The sequence below is a fragment of the Alexandromys fortis genome, unplaced genomic scaffold (assembly GCF_014885135.2).
Source record: "Alexandromys fortis isolate MF-2015 unplaced genomic scaffold, M_Fortis_MF-2015_v1.1 scaffold_56, whole genome shotgun sequence".
NCBI lineage: Eukaryota > Metazoa > Chordata > Mammalia > Rodentia > Cricetidae > Alexandromys > Alexandromys fortis.
In genome coordinates, this window is record NW_026067935.1 from 2,797,053 (window position 1) to 2,819,958 (window position 22,906).

The 22,906-nt window shown below is 45.0% G+C and overlaps 1 protein-coding gene across 1 annotated transcript in view; it reads left to right on the forward strand.

Annotated features, from left to right (window-relative positions):
- Tmem132d (transmembrane protein 132D) overlaps window positions 1-22,906 on the forward strand; it is a 621,098-nt gene that overhangs the window by 305,527 nt on the left and 292,665 nt on the right. The window lies entirely within an intron of this gene.

Consider the following 22,906-nt stretch of genomic DNA (forward strand, 5'->3'; position numbering starts at 1 on the left):
ACGGCATAAGAACTGGTGCAAAGGGGCTATCTCAGCCACTCTTCCCTAGGAGGCTGTGCTAAAATTTCAGTTTGAGGCTAGGAAGCTGAAGGATGGATTTCCGCTCCTGAACTCTGAGTTCATAAGCATAAGACTGATAACCCTTGCATTAAAGGTGACTCAGGGCTCTTGTAATGGGACATGACCTATTTAAAGGGCAAGAGTGTCTTTTTTTTTTTTTTTTTTTTGTTTTTTTGAGACAGGGTTTCTCTGTGGCTTTGGAGCCTGTCCTGGCACTAGCTCTGTAGACCAGGCTGGTCTCAAACTCACAGAGATCCGCCTGCCTCTGCCTCCCGAGTGCTGGGATTAAAGGCGTGCGCCACCATTGCCTGGCTGGGCAAGAGTGTCTTAAAGCCAAAAAGCCCCAGTGAGCTTTACTTTGTGACTAGGGGCGCAGGGCTGTAAGACTGTGTTATCTTCATCCGAGGGAAATCCTAAACAACAGAAAACCTTCAGGAAACTTTCTAGATAGAAGAACCACGTGGCAACAGGAGAAGCATCGTTAAACTCATTAAACTGTTCAGTAACGATTTGGACCTTGTTATGATCTGAACTGCCCTTCTTCCAGGTCATGTGTCTAAACACCTGCTCTCCAGCTATTGGTGGTTTCCGAGCAAGGTTTGGGAGATCTTGGGGGTGCAGGGTCTGGCTAGCAGGAGTGTATAGGGTGACACCTGTGCGCATTTTTGGCCTCTGCTACCTTCTGGTCTGAGACTGTGACAGAAGAAATTCATGCTATGTGAATCCCGCCATGCTTTCCTCAGCACGATGGGCTGAACCATCTCTGAAGCGATGCACCAAATCAAACCTTCCTTTCCCCCAGCTACTTTTATCTCGTATTTTCTCATAGCAATGATACAGTAAGGAATACACTCTTCTAGTCTAGGGTTCTAGTCTAGTCTTCAAAACATAAATATTACACATGAGTGCAGTTTTCACGCTGTTCATGGTACTGACATCATCTGAGGACTCCTGGTCCCACGGGGTTGAGGACTGATTGAATAAAATCAACATATTGGCATGGAAAAGTATAACAGGGTTAATAAAACTGTTTCCAAGAATTACTGGCCTGAGGGCTGCAGAGATGGCTCAGTGGTTTAAAGCACTGAATGCTCTTTCAGGGGGCCTGGTTTCTATTCGCATCATCCACGTGGTGGCTCACAACCACCTGCAACTCCAATTCCAGAGGATATGATGCCCTCTTCTGACTTCTGCAGACAGTACATGTGAGCGGCACATGTATATTAATACAGGCAAACACCCAAACACATTAAATAAAACAAATACACCTTTGAAATAAAGAATAATTACTGGCACACACACACACAGAAATGCTCTCTAAGATCTTGAGCCACTTCATCCTAAATGGGATGTCTCCATCAGATCCCTCTGCTCCGGGCTCAGAGCTATGGGAAGAGAAGGCAGGAAGATTCTCAGAGCCAGTGGGGATGGAGGACAGCAAGGAAACAAGGCCTTCTAGACACAACAGAGCAGACACACAAATGAGCTCAGAGACTGCGGCTGCACGCGCGGGGCCTGCACCGTCTGAGTCAGATGGATTCCCAGTGCTGAGAGAGAAAGTAAACACAAGCCCCCACCACAGACCCAGAAGCCATCTTTAATTGATCAGTGCTCACTTGCAAAGGAAAATTTAGTTTCTCCAAGGGAGGTCTCACTGGGTATAGGAGCCACACTTAAGGGCACACCCTATACTCAGCAATAGATAGCCAAAGCAAAACAAGCTCTATAGGATTTTTGAAGTTTTTTTTTTTTTTTGCCACAGAATGCTTTGTTTAGGCATCTTTGTTTTGTTTTACCTGACAGCTCTTTTGTTTATATATGTTATGGCCTCTGATTTTGTTTTTACGGCTTCCTATATGTGTGAATGAGCGTCTCAGTGTTTGTACATTTTTCTCATGCTTTTTCTTTGGCTCTATTTTTTTCCTGTTTGTTTTGTTCTATATAGCTTGTTTATTTTAACTTTATTTTTAATATGATTTTAGATTCATGTTTGTATTCTAATGAGAGAGAAAGAGCGGAGGAGGGTATGGGTTTGGGTGAGTGGGGAAGTGGGAAGGAGCTGGGAGGAGTTAGAGAAGGCTAAATTGATCAGAATGTATTGTATGAAAAAAATATTTTTATTAAAAAAGATATAAAAACTAAAACTTCAACAAAAAAGAAATATGTGCTTCATTCACTAGCATATTAAAATATCATAGAATAAAATATATAAATTAGCAAGTTCATTTCGGAATGACTGTAAAGTATATAAACAAACTTGTGTACACACCCAGCATAGTTAAATGAGTGAAGGTGAGCTATAACACAGTGTTAATGACGGAGAGACTAGAGAGTAACACATATTTTCTCCTCAATTCAAGCCTCGAGGCCTCTTGAGACCCTGCCAGGCACCAGGTTCTGTATTGTGCATGAAAAAAATTAAAGCAAAAACAGAAGGCCTGAGCATACTTGTCATTGTAGAACCTTGTTCTTTCATGAGCTGTCACGTGACACATTCTGTCATAAACACAGGCCAGCTTTATTGAGTACACAAAAAAAAAAAAAACAAAGCAAAAAAAAAAAAAAACCACATGCAGGGGTTTTAATTCTCTGTTACTACAAATTTACCGTGGAAAGATGCAAGCCTTTCTTTCAAGTGTGAAATTGGGCTTGGTGGTTGATGGACAGGGAGCCGTCCAGCTATTGAGGCCGAAATGGTTTGCTTTCTATAGATGAAGCACTTTCTTTGAGAGCTCTTGCAGGCTGGCGATCTTGCAGTGACAGACATAAAACATTTGGGAACACGGGATCAACTTCTCACTGAGTGAAGAGCGAGACATGTCCGCCAAGCTTAAGGTGGGTGTCGTGGCTAGGGACAGCAGCCTGGAGGGTAAATTAGGATGGCTCAAGTCTAGTATTCAGTCATCTGAGCAGATGTGTTAAAATCATACAGAAAAAGAAAATGAAAATCACTACATTCTAAGGCAGAAAACTTGCTTAGAAGCTGAGTTTTCTTTAAAGGAACCATGAGAAAGAAGCAAGTGTGGGTTCTTCTGCTCCTTAGTCAACTGTGGATTGGCGCTGCAGATGCACTGCAAAGTAATCTCCATGTGACCTTGTGATGGGGTTATGAGCTTAAGCAATTGCAGTGGAGGCCTCAGGCAGAATTTATGAGATGACTCGGATTGGATTTTGCATGAGGAAGGGAAATGTCATTTAGCATTTATTGTCAAGTGCTATTTTAACACTTGCGATGAGATGGCCAAACACTGTTGACACTGCTGTCCCCCTGACACTTCCTCCAGAGGGTCTGCTACTATTCCAGGGGAAGAAAAAGCTAAAGGACTTCACACCTGCTGGCCAGGACTTCTTCCTCATCTTTTTTTCTTCCATCTTCAAATGCTACCTTTTCCTCAGGATGTAAATGAAGACCCCACATATGCTAATGTTAGATACTATTATATCCAGGTACCCAGAGAGTGACCAAGGCACACAAACATCTCACATCTGTTAGCAGCCTCTTCCAAGTCTTCTTCTTATTCCTCTATTTTTAATTAATTAATAATTAATTATATTTCTCGCATATGTTCATTCATGTATTGCATAGGTATACAGCACTTGTGTGCAGTCTGGAGGTCAAAGATTGACATTTTATGTCTTGCTTGGTAACTTCACACTTCATTCTTTGAGGTAGGAGCTCTCACTGAACCAGGCACTCACCTTTTCAGTTAGTCTTGCTGGCTGGCAGGGCCGAGGATCTTCCTAGATCCCAGTTCTCCAGTGCTGGGATTACAGAAGCAAACTGTTATGCCCAACTTTTCTATGTGGGGTTTAGAGTTCGAACTCAGGTCCTCATGCTTGTGTGGTGAGCACTTTACCAACTGAACTCCCCCCCCCCCCCCCGCCATTCACTCCTTCTTCTGGACTTAACTCATTGAAGTCTCCTAATTTTAACATTTGATAAAGACATCATTAAATTCAGGAGGCCAAAATCACTCCTGTGGAAGGGTAGGTACTATCCCCTATCCCACTGTCTCCTTGACCTCTGCCCTTGACCCTACAACAGGAGCCTGTTCTTCACACTGCAAAAGGGCTTCGCCCAAATGAGCAAGTTCTGCCCAACCTTGGTGGTGAATGAAAGAGTGGGCGAATGAATGAACGAGCATGCTTAGATGACCCAGGGTGGCCACCCTAATCCCAGGGCATAGGCAACAGCTTGGGGTGCAAGAAGCAAAGCAGTGGGTTTGCCCTTGAAGTCTCCAGAGTCTTTGTAGCAGTGGATTTCATCCTTTTGCACATCCAGAACTCAGGAGAATGTGAGCTTCTAGGTCCCTGTATTTCTGGCAATGTATTTTAGCAGCCAGAAGAAGGCAGCTCTCTTTCCCAACTCCTCCTGCTGCTGTCCTGGGAGATATGGGTCTCATGCCCCAGGAGGACAGTCCAGCTCTGGCATAGTCTGACTTTAGCACCTGTTTGAGTGAAGTGCTGACCCGCACTACAGCAGAGTAATTAGGTGGCTGTACGCCACATGACCAAGGTCTGTATTTCCCATCACTAAGCATTCTGGAATGTCAGAACTCCTCTCTGCCAGTGGCCCCAGGTTCAAACAAATCAAATAGTTTCAAAAGAAAGTGTCATAAAAGCAAAATTTCTCATAATCTCAAACACCAGCCATCCTTTCAAGGGGAGGAATCCGCCAGATCTGCCCCACTTGGCTAAGGACAGGAGGTGACTATCCAACACTGGGCGCTTGGTTTCCTGCTGAAGATGCAGAGATAGATACAGCAGGTCCTGCGTGTCCACGCAGCTCACACACAGAGAGAAGCCGTTTCATGGCTCTGAGATGGGTATGAGAGAGGTGAGTGCTTGCTGTGGATTTTTTGAGGCATTTCAACATTTTACATAGAACATAGCAAGCTTGGCTTTCAGGGTCAAGAAAAAAAAAAAAACAACCACAGTTTGACAGCAGAGGCATGTACTAGGAACATGATGTTCTCCGTGGAAAGTCTTGCTTTGTATTTCTGTATCATTCACAGTTCTGTCTATTAAAAAATGATAGAAAGCCTCCACCTCGTTCATTCAAGGAGAAAGAGGAGAAGCGAATGAAAAGGTTTGATGGAGATGCGGTGGTGTTCAAGTTATCGGTTCATGAAAGAAAACTAGCCCCTCGTGAGTGATTGGCAGTGGTTTAAATGTCTCCGTGGATTCTTTGAACACTTGCCATCGACAGGTAGAGTCTAAAAAACTTATATGAGATGTGACGGGATTGGTTGCTTGTCTGAAGAGAATGGGACAGGGAAGAAAATGCATAGCCACTGGAAATAACTCCTAAGGTCCATGTCCACGCTTGCCCTCATCTCTCTCAAGACTAACACTGGAGTTAGCGGCCACTTTGACACATGGCCATTCGGGGGACACACTGAGACCCTCTGCAGTAATAAGCCTTAGCAGACTAGTAAGAAGGCTCCTTGGAGACCTTCCTACAGCCTATGCCTACAGATGCTGAGATGCCTACAGTCCTGACCAATTAGAAGGGAGATTCTGAGCTCAAGTTACCAACCCCAGCTGCTCCTAAGTCTTATAACTACAGAGGCACAGGGACAGCCAACAGACTGGTTTTATTCTACCAGATAAGGTTGGACTTAGAGCTCCAACGTAGGCTACATTTGCCGTTTGTCTGGCTTGCCTCCTCCGTCTGCTGACTATGTTCTCAGAAATGCCCAGGTCCCCCTGTGATGAATGGACAGCAACAATCCCAGAGTCAGCCCATCTCATTCTAGAGCGCAATAGAAAACACCCAGCAAAACCTGTCTCCTATGGTCCCTCTAGAATCACAGGACTACTGGACTTTCCCCTAGCTTTGCTGCTGAAGCAAGCCCACGGCCAAGGTGGAGTGCAGTGCTGGAGATGCAGGGGTAAGGTCAGGGTCACTAAAGCATAGGAAGAGTTTTGCAAGAGGCACATTCCTTTTAAAAAAGGCTCGCACAAGGAGAGAGACATTTAGTGAGCTATTAGCTGAGTCACAGCTTTTTGTCAGGTACGGTTGTAAGCTGTGGGTTTGTAGCAGGGGACCTGTCAAATCCTGGACCAGTGGCTTCTCGGATCATGCCATTCCTGCACTGTGTCCCTCTCCATCCTCAGAGCTGATTCTGCAGGGTACCAGGCTCCCTCCATCCTTCTGCCAGTCATGGGTCAGAGACTGACTGTGAGCAATTATGGACAGTTTGCCAAGCACACGACAGAGAACCCAACCTGCCTTTAACTCCTGTAAAAAAGGGGGCCCCATTTGACTATGGGAGCCTCACATATCTGTCCCTAGTGTTTTCTTCTGATAAATCTCTTATGCCAAAGGCCAATCTGCCTCAGTTTTCCCCTTGATTCCCAAATCGGAAACTGTTCACAATGACGTTATGACTCAGATGTTCTTGCAGGAGACTATCCTATGGTCAGTGTGTGTATTAAGTGACTGGTGCCTACAGTCTTGATCAATCAGAAGGATTCCCTGAGCCTAAGCCTCTTACCCATTTCCCCCAGCTGCTCCCAAATTCTGGGTCTTCAGAGACATGGGGGACAGTCAACAAGTGGGTTTTTCCAAACCCTAAACCAGTTATTCTTAATCTGTGGGTTGCAACCCCTTGAGGATCACACATCAGATATCCTACATAGCAGGTATTTACATTATGATTCATAAACTATAACAAAATTACACTTAAAAAGTCACAGTGAAACAGTTTTATGGTTGGGGACACCACAACATGAGGAGCTATATTAAAGGGTGGCATTATTAGGAAGGTTGAGAACCACTGACCTAAACCCTTTATAACGGTACAGTGACTTCGGTTTTACTCTTGAGACCTGAACCCTAAAGGTTTCAGGAATGAAGCAGCCAGAGTTCCAAAACTGACACTTTCCAGGGTTTAGATCCCAGTGAGTGAACTCAGATGGTGAAAACAAGGTGAGGCCAGTGCTGGGATGTCACTTAGCTTGCAAAATGCTTGCTTATCATGCACAGAACCCTGGGCTGGATTCCTCGCACTGCATACAGCCAACTGTGATGGTGCCTGCTAGAATCCCAGCATTTGGGTAGTTGAATCAAGACGGCTGGGAGCTTGAGATCAGCCTCTGCAGCATAGAGAGTTCGGGTCCAGCTTGAGCTCCAGAAGACCCTGTCTCAAAGCGAAACAAAAAGGTGAAAAAGAAACAAAACCCAAACACTAGGAGCCCAGCTGGCAATTCTACCCTGCTCATCCCACAGCTCTGACATTAACTGGGACACTATCTTCCAAGTCTTATTTCTCTCATTTGAGAAATTAAGATATGAAATATCTTCTCTCTCTTTAGAAAGTTTCTACCCCCCTACAGATAAAATGGGGTGATTGATGTGTGAATGGCGCATAAACTACACAATATTATTGTTTTCAGTCTTAAAACCGAGAGGAAATAAGTGCAAATCATCATGCTGACAGAGGGTTGATGCTCCGAACTGAAGACAAATGACCCAGTTTAGAGAAGAATGGGCTGCGTGTTTGAACAGAGATTTCCCAAAAGAAGATATGCAGATGGTAAATGACATGACAGGCACTTGGCACAGCGAGCTGTCAGAGAAACATAAATTTCAATAGAAGATGCCAGGCGCCAACCTGGAGCAGGGTTGAGTGTAAAACAGACATAAGCCAGGCATGTTGGCATGCACCTGTAACCTCAGGACTCAAGAGACTGAGGTAGATAATCGTATGCCGTCAGAGGCCAGCCTGGATTGCATAGTGAGGACCAGACAGCCAGAACTACTTAGTAAGATTCAAAACTAGCAAACAAGCTCACAAACAAGCAAAAGTAAATGAACAGTCTCAATATGATCACAGAAGTCTGTCCTTCCTTCCTTCTTCCCTTCCTTCAATGTGTAGAGTGTTTCCTTGCATGTATGTATTTGCATCACATGCATGCAGTCCCACAGAGGTCAGACAAGGGCCTCGAACTCCATGGAACCAGAGTCATAGATGGTTGTGCGTCACTATGTGGGTACCGTGAACCAAACCTGGATCCTCTGGAAGAGCAGCCAGTGCTCTTGCCTGCTGAGCCATCTCTTCAGCCCCAGTTAGAGCAGTTTTCGTCATACTTCGGCACATGTCCACACTAAATGAGAAAGACTCAGACATACAAAAGGAATGAAGTATTGCAGGGCTGAATCGCAGAGCCATGAAAGAGAAGGCGCTGGTGGGAGATGGCTCAGATGGTAAAGCTGCCAAATCAGAGCACTGTCGGCCCCAACGAGAGACTCCATTCATAACAAAAGCAAAAGCAAAAAAAAAAAAAAAATGTGGGAAGCTCCTGGAGAATGATACCTGAGCCTGGCCTCTGACCTCCATGTTTAAGTGTGCAGGTGCACAAACATGCACCTGCACACACATGTACATGCGTACAAACAACCCTACCACATCCATATAAATATCAGCCAATGAAGGAAAAATGCTGGGCCAAGGAAGCTGAGCACAGAGGATATTTGTACTGCCAAACTATATTCAGATGAAATTCCATAGGAGACAAATGTAACCTATAGTGGCAGTATATCCAAAGCAAACTCAGGCAGCTGGGGGCTGGGATTTACGTATGCAGATGCCTAAGGGTCACAGTATTAGAGTGTGTGACCCTAATATTTTATATTTTGATTGTGTTTTTTTTTATACAACTGTAGACATTAATGAAAATTTATTCAACTGTGTGACTGGGAGAATTACAATTCAACATATTTTATTTATAAATAAATTTAACTTATTTTTATTTTTATGCATGTGTGTGCATGCTTGTGTGTTGGTGCACCATGTGTTTGCATTATCCGTAGAGGCCAGAAGAGGGCATAGTATCCCATCAAACTGGAGTTACTAAAGATTGTAAGCTGTCATGTAGGTGCTGGGGACTAGTCTTCATTCAGAGCAGCCAGTCCAGCTAGCTATCCCGTCGAATGAGTGTTTACAGCCACACTGACCTTCCAAGGACTTAGAGTGACACTTTGGAGGAGGTGAAAGAGGCTGAGTTCTTCTAAAAGTGGCCTCAGAACTTTCCAGCTGGCACGGCACTATGCCTTTATAGACAGCGAGCTCAGACGTTCTGAATCATCAATTGGCTTGATTGCTCAAAGTGCTGGTTCCTAAATAATGAGTGTAATCAGGGCTTATGGGATGGCAAGCTGCAGTCCTGATGTGGACGGCATAGGATTTATTTACCCCACACTGTGTTTGAAATCGGGACATTTTGCATCCCAGTGTTGATGTCTGGGTTCTAACATAAAATGATGAAGTCTGCAGGCCTGTGTCTGCCAGGCTGGTAGTGGTCATGGAGTGCCATGGATGCCTTTGTGTGGGAGAGCTACACTTTAGTCTGCATCTTTCATCTAGCATCTGCCATGCATTTTCTTTTGAATTAAGGATCTCATGTAGCCCATGCTCACCTCAACTTCTTATACAGCCAGGGGTGACCTTGAATCTCTGGTCTTCCTGCTTCAACTTCCTGAATTTTGGGATTACTGGTATGGGCCATGATGTTGGAAATCAAGTTCATTGTTTCAGGCATCCTTGACAAGTACTAAGCCACATCTCCAATCTGTATCATTCCTCTTCAACCCTCTGTTCTTTGAGTGAGTATCTTTGGGGGAAAGTATTTACAGGTGTTTTGATCTATGAAGCATCTCTTTAAAAATTTTCTTCTAGATTTATTTTATTTTATGGGTATGAGTGTTTGTGGTGGTTTGAATGAGAATGACCCTCATATGCTCATATATTTGAATAGTTGATCCCCAGTTGGTGGAACTGTTTGTGAAGGATTAGGGGGTGTGACCTCATTGGAGGAGGTGTGTCACTGGAGGGAGGCTTTGTGGTTTCAATTAGTTCTCTTTTTCTCCTTCCAACTTGAGCATGAGGATAAACATTTTCAGTTCCTGATCCAGTGCTATGCCTGCCTGCCTGCTGCCATGCTCCCTGGTGTGGGACAATGGCCTGTACCCAGTCAATTTTACTTTAAATAAATGCTGATTGGCCAGTAGCCAGACAGGAAGTATAGGTGGGGCAATGAGAATTCTGGGAAGAAGGAAGTCCTAGTCTGAAGTTGTGACCCAACCACAGAAGAAGCAAGATATGACTGCCTTGCTGAATAAGGTACTGAGCCACGTAGCTGGCATAGACAAGAATAATGGGTTAATATAAGTTATAAGAGTTAATAAGAAGTCTGAGCTACTAGGCCAATCAGATTATAACTAATGCAGACCTCTGTGTGATTTCTTTGGGACTTAACGACTGTGGGAACTGGGCAAGACAGAAACCCAAGACAACAGCTCCCCACCATGATGATCACTGACCATCAGATTCATGGGACTTCAAATTAATTTGCTTTCTATTGTAAGTTGCCCTGTTTGGGGTATTTTTATCATAGAAGTAGAAAACAAAGTCAATGTTTTACTTGCATGCATGTATGTTCATCAGGTGCATGCCTGATTCCCATGGAGGTCAGAAGGGGATGTCAGATTTCCTTAAACTGGTGTAATGGTGGCTGTGAGCCACCATGTGAGTGCAGGTAACCAAACCTTTTTTTTTTTTCAATGTTTCATGCAGTAAGTGCTCTTAACCACAGACCCATCTCTTCAACCCCCTATGCAACATCTCTTTAATTTTTTTTACGACAGTTTGGCAACACAAATACCTTTATTTCCTTTTCCCAGGGAAAGGAATGCAAAGTAAAGGAAGGAAGCAACCTCCTCAAGGAATCCAAGCCGTTTCTTATGCAGTTCTTCCTAATGGTGAAGAGAAGGAGGAAGAGGAGAGGGGATAGGAACCAAGGGAAGAAGGGACAGGAGAGGAGGAGGGCAAAGAAGAGAGGATAGAGGGAGAGAAGAGCTATTATTCTGAAGAAGGCAGGCTGATTGTCATTGTCTGGCTCCTTTGTTCTCCTGAACCTTGGATTTTCCAGTGATTCAACTGGCAGGGTTACTGCCTAGTTGCTGTTGCTATTGAACCAAGTATATTCTTTCCTCAAACATTATCTGTTCCTTTAAAAAAAAATCAGATATTCTCTCCATGATATCTGGGGAGGGGTGTGTGAGTGGGGGAGTCCAAAGTATTACATTGTCAATGCATTATATTCTGCTATGTTTTGTATGTGTGTGCCCCTGTGTATTCATGTGCAGAGGCCAGAGGTCGATGTTGGGTGTCTTCCTCTTTGACTTTTTACCTTAGCTTTTGAGACAAGCTCTATTTGAACCTGTGGCTCACCAATTAGGCTAGGTTGGCTAGCCAGTGAGCTACCAGGATCTGCCTGCCTGCCTCCCAGCACTTGAATTGAAGGTTTGTGCCACCATGCCTGGCAGTTTACAAATGAATGCTGGGGAGCTGAACCTAGGTCCAGATGCTTGTGTTATTAACATTTTACTCACTGAGCCATCCCACCATCCCTGTGTGTATTATTTCATTACCAAGTTGTGTGATAAAAAATTAGTATTGGGGCTGGAGAGATGGCTCAGCAGTTAAAAGCACTGGCTGTTCTTGCAGAAAGCCTCAGTTCAGTTCCCATCATCCACATGTCTGCTTACAACTATAACTTCTTCTCCATGGTATCTGATGCCCTCTTCTGGCCTCCGTAAGCACTGCATGGAGGCTTCAAAGGCCTCACCATGCCCACTGTCTCTTTTTCTGCCCATTGCCTGCAGATCAGAATGTAAGACTCTTGGCCACTGCTTCAGCACCATGCCTGTTTCCTGCCATGATGGTTATAAAATAACCCTCTATAACAGTAAGCAAGTGCCCAGTTAAATGTTTACTTTTATAAATTGCCTTGGTCATGGTGTCTCGTCCTAGCAATAGAACTGTTAACTAAGACAATTGTTTCTACAAAGTTCCTCTGTATTAACATATGCAAATAAGATACCCTTCTGTGGGGCCCTTCTCTTCCTGGTTACATAATTAGTGTAAATGATTTTGTATCTGGAAATCTCCCCCTACGACCCTCAGCAAGCAAAGAGTTCTGTTCTCTTCCCTGCACTGTCTCATCTCTGGTTTCCATTGTTTGTTTTTCTTTGTTTTGTTTTGTTTTGTTCCTCACTCTCTATGTTCCCGGGCTCTTTTGAGGTTTTTCCTTTTACATTTGACACGTAAATAATAAAGGCAGTCAAGAAGCAGTCACCATATAAAATCCCACTAATGCAGCTTTTGTTGATGGAGGGGGGCGGGGTGGGGTGTCCATGGAATGCATGCAGACCCTTTGAAGTTGTACCATGAATGTCCCAGAGAGCCAGGCCCTGTTGCTTTGGATGACTGCTGCCAACTTCCCCTTTTCTCTCACTTGCCACAGATTTACTGGGCAGCAGTAATGTGGGGTTCAGAACTGTAGGAATCAGGGACTGAACAAGGAATTACCAGTCCCTGCCCTTAGGTCAGTTGACCTTACAAGGCCGATTATAAGGAATTGAGCAAGGTCCCTGCCCTCTAGAGTGGTGTATTCCTTATCAGACTGGCTGTTATGAGAACCTTGCAAGCCACTGTTCCACCATGCTCAGATCCTTCGCGTAAGCTGGCACTCTCCCTACCTGCTAGGTCACGGGAAGGGGAAGGAGGACCCCAAGCTAGCTAACCCTCCTGGCCACACAGACCAGCGTATGGACCAGGACCAGCACATGAGGCATGGAGGTCTGATGAGTGTGCATGCCAGGACTAGTGCCCAGAGATGCTGTGTTTCTTTCTGCACATGCGAACTTGGCTTGGCTGTGGGAAGGAGCATGGCTCCACTTGAGTGTGCTTCACGCCAGACAGAGTCCAGCAGGTGCAGCCATGTAGCAGTGTGCACATCGGATCCTGCTAAATCTGGAGTCAAGATTTTGCACTCCGTGAGCTAATAGTATCTGTTTGTTTAACACAGCTGTGTCTGGGCGGCTTCTGTTTGCATACCTGCTGTAATCTCCGGGAGACACTTCTGACTCTGGACTAGGCAAATAGCACAAAAATTCCAGTTTTACTTCAGAATCCATATTACAATATTGCAGCCAATAGAGGCTCTGGTTTCACCCACTGAAAGAGTAAGTGAATAGAACTTGGGCTATCTAGGCCCTGAGTGTTGACGGCTGCTTATGACTCTGGGGATGGGATCCTGTAAGTGTTTTGAAGGCCTCCCTTCAAACAAGTGTGGATGTCTCCTCACTTGACCCAGGTCTTCAAGTGAGCTTATATTTCTCCATTCTATTTCGACTTTACTTTTATTTTCCTTTATACTGTGTGTGCTTTATGTGTGCCTGTGTATTCCTAAGTGTGTGTACATGTGCCTATGGAGGTCAGAGGTCAACACTAGATATCTTTCTTAACTGCTCACCACTTTTTTCATTTTTTTAGATCTTTATTTTTATTTTATGTTTATGCGAACATTTATCTGCATGTCTATGTATGTGGACTACATGCATGCCTGGTGCCTGGAAGGCCAAAAGAAATTGTTAGAGCCTTTGGAAGTGGACTGGCAGATAGTTGTGAGCTGCAATGTTCGTGCTGTGAACTAAACTTAGGTACTCTCCAAGATTAGCCAGTGCTCTGAACCACTGAGCCATCTCTCCAACCTTTCCACTTTGTTTTTTGAAATAGACTCTCTCAGTGAACCTGGGGCTGGCTTCTTGAGCTGGGATGGCTAGCACCCAGGGATCTTCTCTCTCTGCTTCCTTTGTACTGAGGCTCCAGGCTTGAACTGCTGCATTTTGTATGCCGGGGTGGGGAGCTGACTGCAGGTCACCCTTGATGATTCAGCAGGCACTTGGCTGACTGAGCCACATCCCCAGCTCTACCCTTGATGGCCTATGTGTCTGTGAGATGTGTTTAGAAAAATCATAAATCCCGAAGCAAGAGAGACATGCTTGCAAAGTCTAAGATGCAGTGCAGATTATTCTAGTTGAAAATAATGATGAATCTGTGACCTGTGGAGGATTTTTCTTTGAGCATGATTGTGGGAGGGTAGGGACAGTCAAGGTGGGAATGATCACCTGTGCCAGCATGGGTGTCAGTCAATCCTTGTTGAGTTTACAGCCAGCCTCTGGGCACTACTAATTACACTTGACTTGTGAGATCCAGTTCCCCAGATTCCACAGACTTATGAGAACATGCATTGCCTTCCTGTGCCAGATACATTTTATTCATTGCCCTTCAGGTTCAACCATGTTTCCATCAAATACCAAATTCGGTCCTTTTCATGGCTGAATAATATTTCACAGCATAGACGTACCACATTGTCTTGATTCGTTGCGTTGGTCCACGACGGATTCGTATCTTGGGTCTAAGCTTTGCAGCTCTGCAGCACAAGAGGAAGACTCCAGTTGACTGTGGCTTCGCATATTTCACGGTGCTTAAGATATGAACGCAAATGAGCTCAGCATAGAGGTGTGATTGATATTTGTGGTGGATACGCGAGTGACCATGAAGAGGTCAGACGCGGTGTCTGAATCTTATTCTGCTTCATTAATGAGCACAATCATCATAAATCAATGAAAATAAAAAAGACTTATAACATAGAAACTGCCTCTGGGTTTTACCATGCTTTTTATGTATTCTGTGACAATTTTTGAGAAACCTGAAATGCTTTAGATGAGAAATGAGTTTGACTTTCTGATACAATCGGATTTTTTTTTCCCCGAATAAGAAAAATTGCTGGGTGTCTCCCTAAGCTACTTTTCTTAACAGCCTTGGAGACCGTGCGGTGTGAGATGATATTTCAGGGTTGCCCGTGTTAGCTTCCAGCTCCCCCATCCCTGCCCGCCGCCTGTTCCTTCTAATCAGAGTGCATCCATCCTGAGTCCCTCCATCTCTGTGAATGGCTTCTCACTTGGTTTGTCATTTTAAGTACACATTCCCCTCTAATCCTGGCAGCTTTATTGCATTTTCACCTTCTGAGATAGCCTGGGAATTTAATTTGGACTTGATACCGCCATTTCTAGGTTCCGTTCTTTATGGATGGTATTTGGCTTTGAGGTAGACAAAGGCGCTCAAACGGTAACCCTGCTTACAGAGTAGACAGCAGACATGGGATGGGAGAGATGCAGACAATGCTGCCCCTGACATGGCGATCTTACCCACCCTTGCCTGTTGTCGCCCCCCCCCCACTTTCTTATCTCGGGCACCTATCCTGAAAACAAGTTTGTTGTAACTCTGGGTGGTGTTTAGCAAATGCACGCAAAAGATGGGGTCTTGGGGACAGGAAATGAAATACGAGACGGCACAAATGCAATTAATTAAACATGCATGCCATTTCTACTGCGTACAGTCAGTAGATTCAAACTTTTTTTCTTCCCTTGTCATTGTCAAGAAGGAAGAGGCTACATTCTTAATGACCTGTAAAAGATAATCCCTCTGGATGGAAAAAGAGGGACAGTTAGGTGAGGAGCCATTATCATGAAGCCCAGACATATCCGACAGGTGTTCTGTGTGTGGGTCAAGACTAGGTACAGACATATTTCAATGTGTTCAGGGAAGACCCCTTAACCTGTTCCCTCTGGCAGGTTTCGCCTCCTTGTCTTTGCAACTGAAGGTGTTTGCAAATGCAGGCTGTGAAGGCCGCCACTGAAACCTGACCAGAGACAGCTCTCGATTGGATGCAGGGGGCACCTTCACTCTGCACAGAGGATAGAGGGTCAACGCGGGTCTATGAATTGTGTTCTAGCTAGCTACATACTGCCATGGCATCCCAAAGGAGGGGCATCAGGCCACACTGCCACAGCCACGACTGGATTCTTTCCTTTGTTCTTTATTTCCAACTCAAACCCCTTCCTCATACTTGCCCTCATGGTTTGCCTGAAGTGGACCCCTCCAATCCACACATCCAGTGTCACCTGGTTGTTCCTTAGCTCCATTTCCTGTTCCTTGTGAGGCCATCAGCCTGGGGCAGCAGCCCAATAAATATCTAACACTGGGTGGGAAACCTGACCTCAGACTCTTTCCCTCCCCGGCTGTGCTCAGTCCATGTGTTCTCTGAGCTACAGCGAGTGGGAAACCGTGTTTTCCTTCCTCAGTCACCTACTTGGCTAACCCAAATCAACAGGTAGATCTGGGAACAAAGATAGTCACCTCTTTATATAGTCTCATTTCGTATGCTAATTACTACCCCTGTTCTGTTCCAGCCCCCAGCCCCTCTTTCTGAAGGACTTTTACAAAGCGTGCGGTGCCCACACACCCCTGAGACTTTATTGCGCTAACTACATATATGATGGCAAATGAAGGGCGGTTTGAAGCATGGGGCCAGTGAAATGATGCAGGAAGTAAGGACACTTGCTCCCAAGTCCGAGGACCTGAGATTGATGCCTGGGTCCCCCATGGTGGAAAGAAAGAATGGGCTCCCACTAGTTGCCCTCTGACCTCCACGTTCCCACAGAGAATTCCTGCAGATTTTGGACTGGATGAAGAATTAGCAGCAAGCTTACACTTTTCAATACCCACAGGCAGATTGTCTAAAGGTTCAGGAACAGGAAGGGTTAGGGGAGAAACCATGAGGGCTGGAGGCAATTCACAGGAGATGCAGAGGTGAAGAAAATAAGAGCCCTAGACATTTGGGACTGATAATTTTAGCTCTTCCTAGCACCACCTAACATGCCCTCCTTCAATTCCTTAGGTTAGACCTAAATTCCCTTTTTGAACTTTGTTTTCCTTGAGCAACTTTGAAGAGCATTCTCTTACTCGCCTTCCCTGATTTTTAGCTGGCTGACGTACACAGGAGGGTCTGGATCCAGCAACCCCAGCTGAGGGGAGCTGAGTGTTCTGTTTCCTTCCTTGTTCGTCTGCATTACACGATGAATCAGAAGCTCCGCGTTCTGACCCGTCTCTGCCAGCGGAGCCTTGGCGAAAGACATGGAGAGCTGCAATTAGCTTTGCTTGTATTCAATGAGATTTTGGACAGCTACGCCTCTTCTCCAAGCGTGTAGCGCAGCCCAGCCATTATTCATTCTGACCGTGCCTGGAGATGCTTATCCCCCAGAAGTCATTGAAACATTCTATTATCATTTCTCTAGGCTGCTTGCTCCCTGGGCATGTGGGAAGGTGAGCCGCAGGCAAATGGTATTGATGAAGCTTATTTTTATCTTTGATTTTTCAGTGCTCAAAGTGAGAGAAGCAACTGAAACTGGGGATTTGTCCTTGTTCTGTAGTTACGTTAAAAGAGAGAGAGAAAGAGAGTCTCAAGTAAGAGGATTGTTCTGCTACATTCACTAGAAGTCAGTGAATAACAGTTTTCTCTTTTTAGTCCCGGTTAGACATTTGGCAGGTCCCCATCACGTGTGACTCTAGGGAAAAGAACATGGAAGCGGTCATCCTCAAGGGTTATCGCAATATGACAAGAAGCTGGAGAGGCAGGCCTGGGGGTGCACACCTCTAATGCTAGCACTAGGGAGAGGCAGAGAGTATCAGAGTTCAAAGCCATCCATGGCTACACGGTACGTTTAGGCTAGCCTGAGCTACATGAAACTCTGTCTGATAAGACTGCCTCTCAGTCCTTACCAGAAAAGCTTTTCTGGTCAGTAGATGCTGACTAATACAGAGGCTCTCAATTGGTCAAACTTCAGAGAATAAGTATCTGTGGAGTTCTCAGGACTAAAAGGGTTTTTTATATCACACCCATCTCTCCAAGGCTTAGGGAAGGGACTTCATAGAAGAGGAGGCTGGGAAGATTATAATCGCCAGAGTCAGGGAGGGCTGTGATAATAGAGTGACTTCTGGAAAGGACAAGGGCACTATAGTCATGAGCTCACTGCAGCTGGTGTTGCCTGCACAAGATCAAGCCAATCAGCATCCAGCTTAAATGAAGGCGGGGCTTCTGAGCACCACCCCTCAAGAGCCATTGTCATCAGATGGCTAGTAGAAAAGGGAGAGTCCATTTTCTTCCGTAGTGTGGTCCTCTGGCAGGTTAACCATGTTGCAGAAGATGGCTTCACACCCATGTACACTTCAGCAGCTTCAAGTTTGGACTGAGCAGGTGTAAATAGAAGGAATGAAAGGAGATGAGCTTGGAAGAGGGGCACAGTGTGGGGGACCCATGGGGTGTAGGAAGAGTGCAGATGTGATCAGACCACTTTGTATATATGCATGAATTTCTTAAAGAATACATAATTTATAGAGATATGGATAGAAGGTAAATCTTAGGGGAAAGAGAAGGGGACTTGAACCCTGATTTTCCAGGGTCTTCCCCCTTAAGGATTGGTCATCAGTAGTGTCTACTCTGAGGATGCCCTCAACACCTCTTAGGTTTTATTTGCCCTTCATTTCCCCTGGTACTTTTATATATATATATCCCCCAACGTATTGTGTATGTGTGTGTGCATGTATGCGTGTATGCACATGTGCATGCATGTACATGCACACGCAAGTCAGAGGACAACCTCAGGTGTCATCTTTAGGATTGGTGTCCATTTCTTTCTAACCAGGGTCCCAGGCTTTTTTTAAACTTACAGGCATTCATTCAGTAGTAGATTTATTCAACAAAATATAATTATTCACACAGACCATGTCAGGCTGTGGTTAATGAAGCAAAGTGACATCTTCATGAGCCAGCTTCCAATTGGACCCCAATTGGAAATTTCTGGGGTTGGCATGCAGCTCAGTGGTAGGACATTGCCTAGCAGATGTGAGACACTGGACTCTGTCACTTTCACCTCAAACATGGGTGCAGGCCTATGCATGCATGCGTGTGAGTGTGCATGTATGCGTTAGTGTTCTTGTGCGTGTGTATGTGTGCATGCGTGTGTTCAGGTGGCCTGTCTCCATGTGTGTACAAGTATCTTCTTCTGCTTGTGTTCACCTTAGGTTTCTGGTCCCTGAATCCTGCTGAGCTTTGCTGCCTAATTCATTCTAGAATGAACTTGTAACAGTGGAAATGGAACCTCGAGCTTCATGGTTGCTCTCACAGATGCTCCTGGGAGACTGCATTCCAACATTGGGCTGAGTGGGACTGAGAGATGCCCAGACATGGCCCTCGGGCCCGCAGAGCCAGAGCATCTCCCTTTCTCATGCAGTCTCTAAGAGCATCACTGGCATTGCTACCAGCCCATGCCACTCCCTTTCGAGGTCTTCCATTCTGTCATATTTAGATTAACAAAGGAAGGACTGCACATGCTATCCAAGGAGTATGAAGAGGCATCATCCCAGGGTTCTCTAACTCACCTCTGATGTCTGTTGGCCGAGTACCCTGCCTTAGTCATTTCATCCAGCAGGCTGTACCTGGTTGATGGAGATAGCCTTGGTAAACGAGCCTGTACATAGTGCATGCTTCTGTAGGTCTGGTACCGAGGAAAAGCAGATTGGCTGTGTTAGCACCTGACTAGAAAATGGAGTTGTCGATGGCTGTGACAGCTCCCTTGCCAGCCCTGTGCACTGTGGGTGAAGCCTGGTCCGGGGCTATGCAAGATTAGCAGAGAAGTCTTGGATTCCTGCCCAGCAGTGCTGAAACAGTCAGGCTATTGATCCTTCAAACCTTGAAATTACGACTGCAGCCTTCGTACCTGAGTGAATCTGAGTGGGCCATCCCCATGGCTTTATTACCTGAGAGTTGAAGTCTGTTCTGAAGATATGAGGTTTTCCAGACAGGACTCCAGCCTGCCTCTCCTGACTGCTCCTCCTTTTCCTCCTAACCAGGCAGCTGAGGTGGTGGTATTGGGAAGAGCCTCTGGCTGGTATTCCCGCCCCAGGTTGCCTGGGTTCACTCCTAAAGTCTGCTGCTGCTGGCTGGACATCCTTCCCACTCTAGCCCATCCATCTTGGTTTGGGGCTACATTTTGTTAAACATGTGCTTGGTTCCCAGAACGTTTGCAAACATGGGGTGATTGCCACTGAAAGCAAGGGCATCTTTGTAGTAGACTCGAAGTGTTTTCCCGCAAGTTTGTGCAGCACGTGCATGCAGTGTCCACAGAGGCCAGAAGAGGGCATCAGATCCTCTGGAACTGGAATTGACGACAATTGTGAGCCACCATGTGGGTGCTGGGAACTGAGCCTGGGTCCTCTGTAAGAGCAGCCAGTGCTTTTAAGCACTGAGCCATCTCCCCAGTCTCATTAATAACACATTTTGAGTTTTAACTTTCTGACTCTTACATCAGTTTCTCAGTTTCATACAAACCCAAGCAGGGAGTTGAGCTATTGCCTATTCCTGCTCAATGTATCAATGGAGCAGAGTGGCTATTAAGGTTGTGTGCTCTGAAGGCAGCTGTCTGGTTTGAGTTTCAGTTTGATCATATGTTCCACCCTGCTTCCTCAGAGGGCCATCTACCTCATGAGTGTAGTGAAGACCCCAGAAGGCACAGAGGCATTGGATGGAATCATGCCATGTGTAAGATAACTGGCTGACCCATGCCTCCTGGCCTTTGTGTAAAATAAACACTCAGTGAGGCTGGACAGATAGTGCAGCAGTTAAAGACACATACTGCTCTTCCAGAGGACCTGAGTTCAGTTCCAAGCTCCCACTTCAGATGGCTTACAAGTACCTGTGACTCCTGCTCTAGGAGATCTGATGCCCTCTTCAGACCTCTATAGGATCTTCACTCAAGGGCACATACCTATACACAGATATACCCATACACAGACATGTCAGTACACACACACACACTGATACACAGACATACTCATACACAGACACACCCATTCACAGATATAACTATACATGAGCATACCCATACACAAACATTTCAGTACACACACATACTGATACACAGACATACCCGTACACAGACACAGACACACACACACACAGGCACACTCATACACAGGCACACTTACACACAGACATACCCATATACAGACACACCCATTTACAGATATAACTAACTACACATGAACATACCCATACACAGGCACACTCATACACAGGCACACTTACACATAGACATACCTATACACAGGTACACCCATACACAGACATACCCATACATATCCATACACAAATACACCCACACAAGACACATCATTAAAAATAAATCTTAAAAAAAACCCATACTCAAATGTGTGAATCTTCACATTTAATAATGCCTGTTTGTATAGGCAGACTATTTCCAAAATAACACATTAATCAGTGATGGAAATGAGGTATAGAATAACAGAGAATTTTAATTTTACGCCAGTTTATACTGCTTGAGTATTTGTTATAATACATATGTATTATTGCCATACAAATTACTTAATCAAAGCCTCATCTATAATAATCACCCAATAAATGTTATTTTCAACCCCAATGCTATTTTCGATAGTAAATCTGGTCACATTAAATTGCTTCACTGTGAGTGGTACGTGTGTGGTGGGAGATTGGACAGAGATTTCTATAAGCAAAGATTTCCCCATTTAGTGATGAATTAGTTTGGACCCTGGTTGCTGGATACAGAATCAAACAAGATTAGACAAGACTTGGAGAGGAATAGAGTGAAATGGAGAAAATGAATTGATTGGCTTAAGGCTCAGAAAGTCCATGGGGACATTTGGCTTCTGAGTCCAGCTGAAGGGTACAGCTGGGGGAAGGGGGTGCGGATTGCACTGCACAGCTACCTGCAAGTTCCCATCATGTTCTCTGGATCGGCACGTGAGTCCTCTGAGCCTGGGAGCATGGGCAATGCCGATCCTTTAAGCTTTGCGGGGAGGAGTTCTGCTTGAGAGTGGGGCAGCTTTACGTAAACCTTGGGGAAAGATAGACCCCAAAATACTTGGTGTAGCATTGCCAAAATGGGAAAAGGTATTGACTGTTTTTAGATAAAAAGGACACCACTAACCAAAGTCCAACCTAAATATCTCTCTCTCTCTCTCTCTCTCTCTCTCTCTCTCTCTCTCTCTCTCTCTCTCTCTCTCATTGTGGGTGTCTGTGGCATAGCTTTCATGTGGAACTTAGAGAAATGGTTTTGTGGATTGGTTGTCTTCCACCTTTATGTGGGTTCTGGAGATCAAACTCAGGTCAGCCATTTTGCTTAGCAAGGACCTTTACCTGCTGAGCCTTCTCACCAGCCCCTCAACTTTTTTCTTTTCGAAATTTGCTTATTTTGTACATTTTCATCTTAGTTTATCTGTGTGTTGACCATATTTCCCATATATTCCCCTGCCCTCCCCCCAAGGCAGTTTCTCTTCTGGTTCCCAGTTTCATGTGGCCTATACCTATCTGAGAGGAACATTGGGTATTGACCTTCCGAGTCACGTTGAAGTCACTTAATATGGTTATCTTCAGTTGCACCCATTTTCTTGAATAAGATGATGTTACGTTTTTATGGCTGAATTCCATTTTACACACACACACACATACACACACCCTACACCCCACATTTTTCCCATTCATTCCTCTGTGGATTGACCCCTGGGTTGGGTCCACAACTCAACAACAGTGAATAGAATCGGAATGAACATGGACATGCAGGTGTCTCTCTGATGCATTCACTTGAAGTCTGTCTTGGGGTTTTATTGTTATAATGAAACATCATGACCAAGAGAAACTTGGGGAAGAAAGGGTTTATTTCATCATGCAACTTGTAGTCCAGCACCCAGGGAAGTCAGTGCAGGAAGGAACTCAAGGCAGGAACCTGGAGGCAGGAACTGAAGCAGAGGCCATGGTCACTGCTTACTGACTTGCTCAACCTGATTTCTGTATTTTATTTTTTTAAAGCTGATTTCTTATAGAACCCAGGGCCACCTGCCCAGGGGTAGTGAACTGAGTTCTCTTACATTAATTATCAATCAAGAAAATGCTCCAACATCTTCCACATAGGCCAATTTGATGGGAACATTTTCTCAATGTTTCTCTTCCCAAATGACTCTAGCTTTTGTCAAGTTGATATAAAACTAACCAAGCACAGAGTCTTTTTGTGATTATCCAGGTCATATGGCAGAATGGCAATCAGAAAAAAAAAAACAAG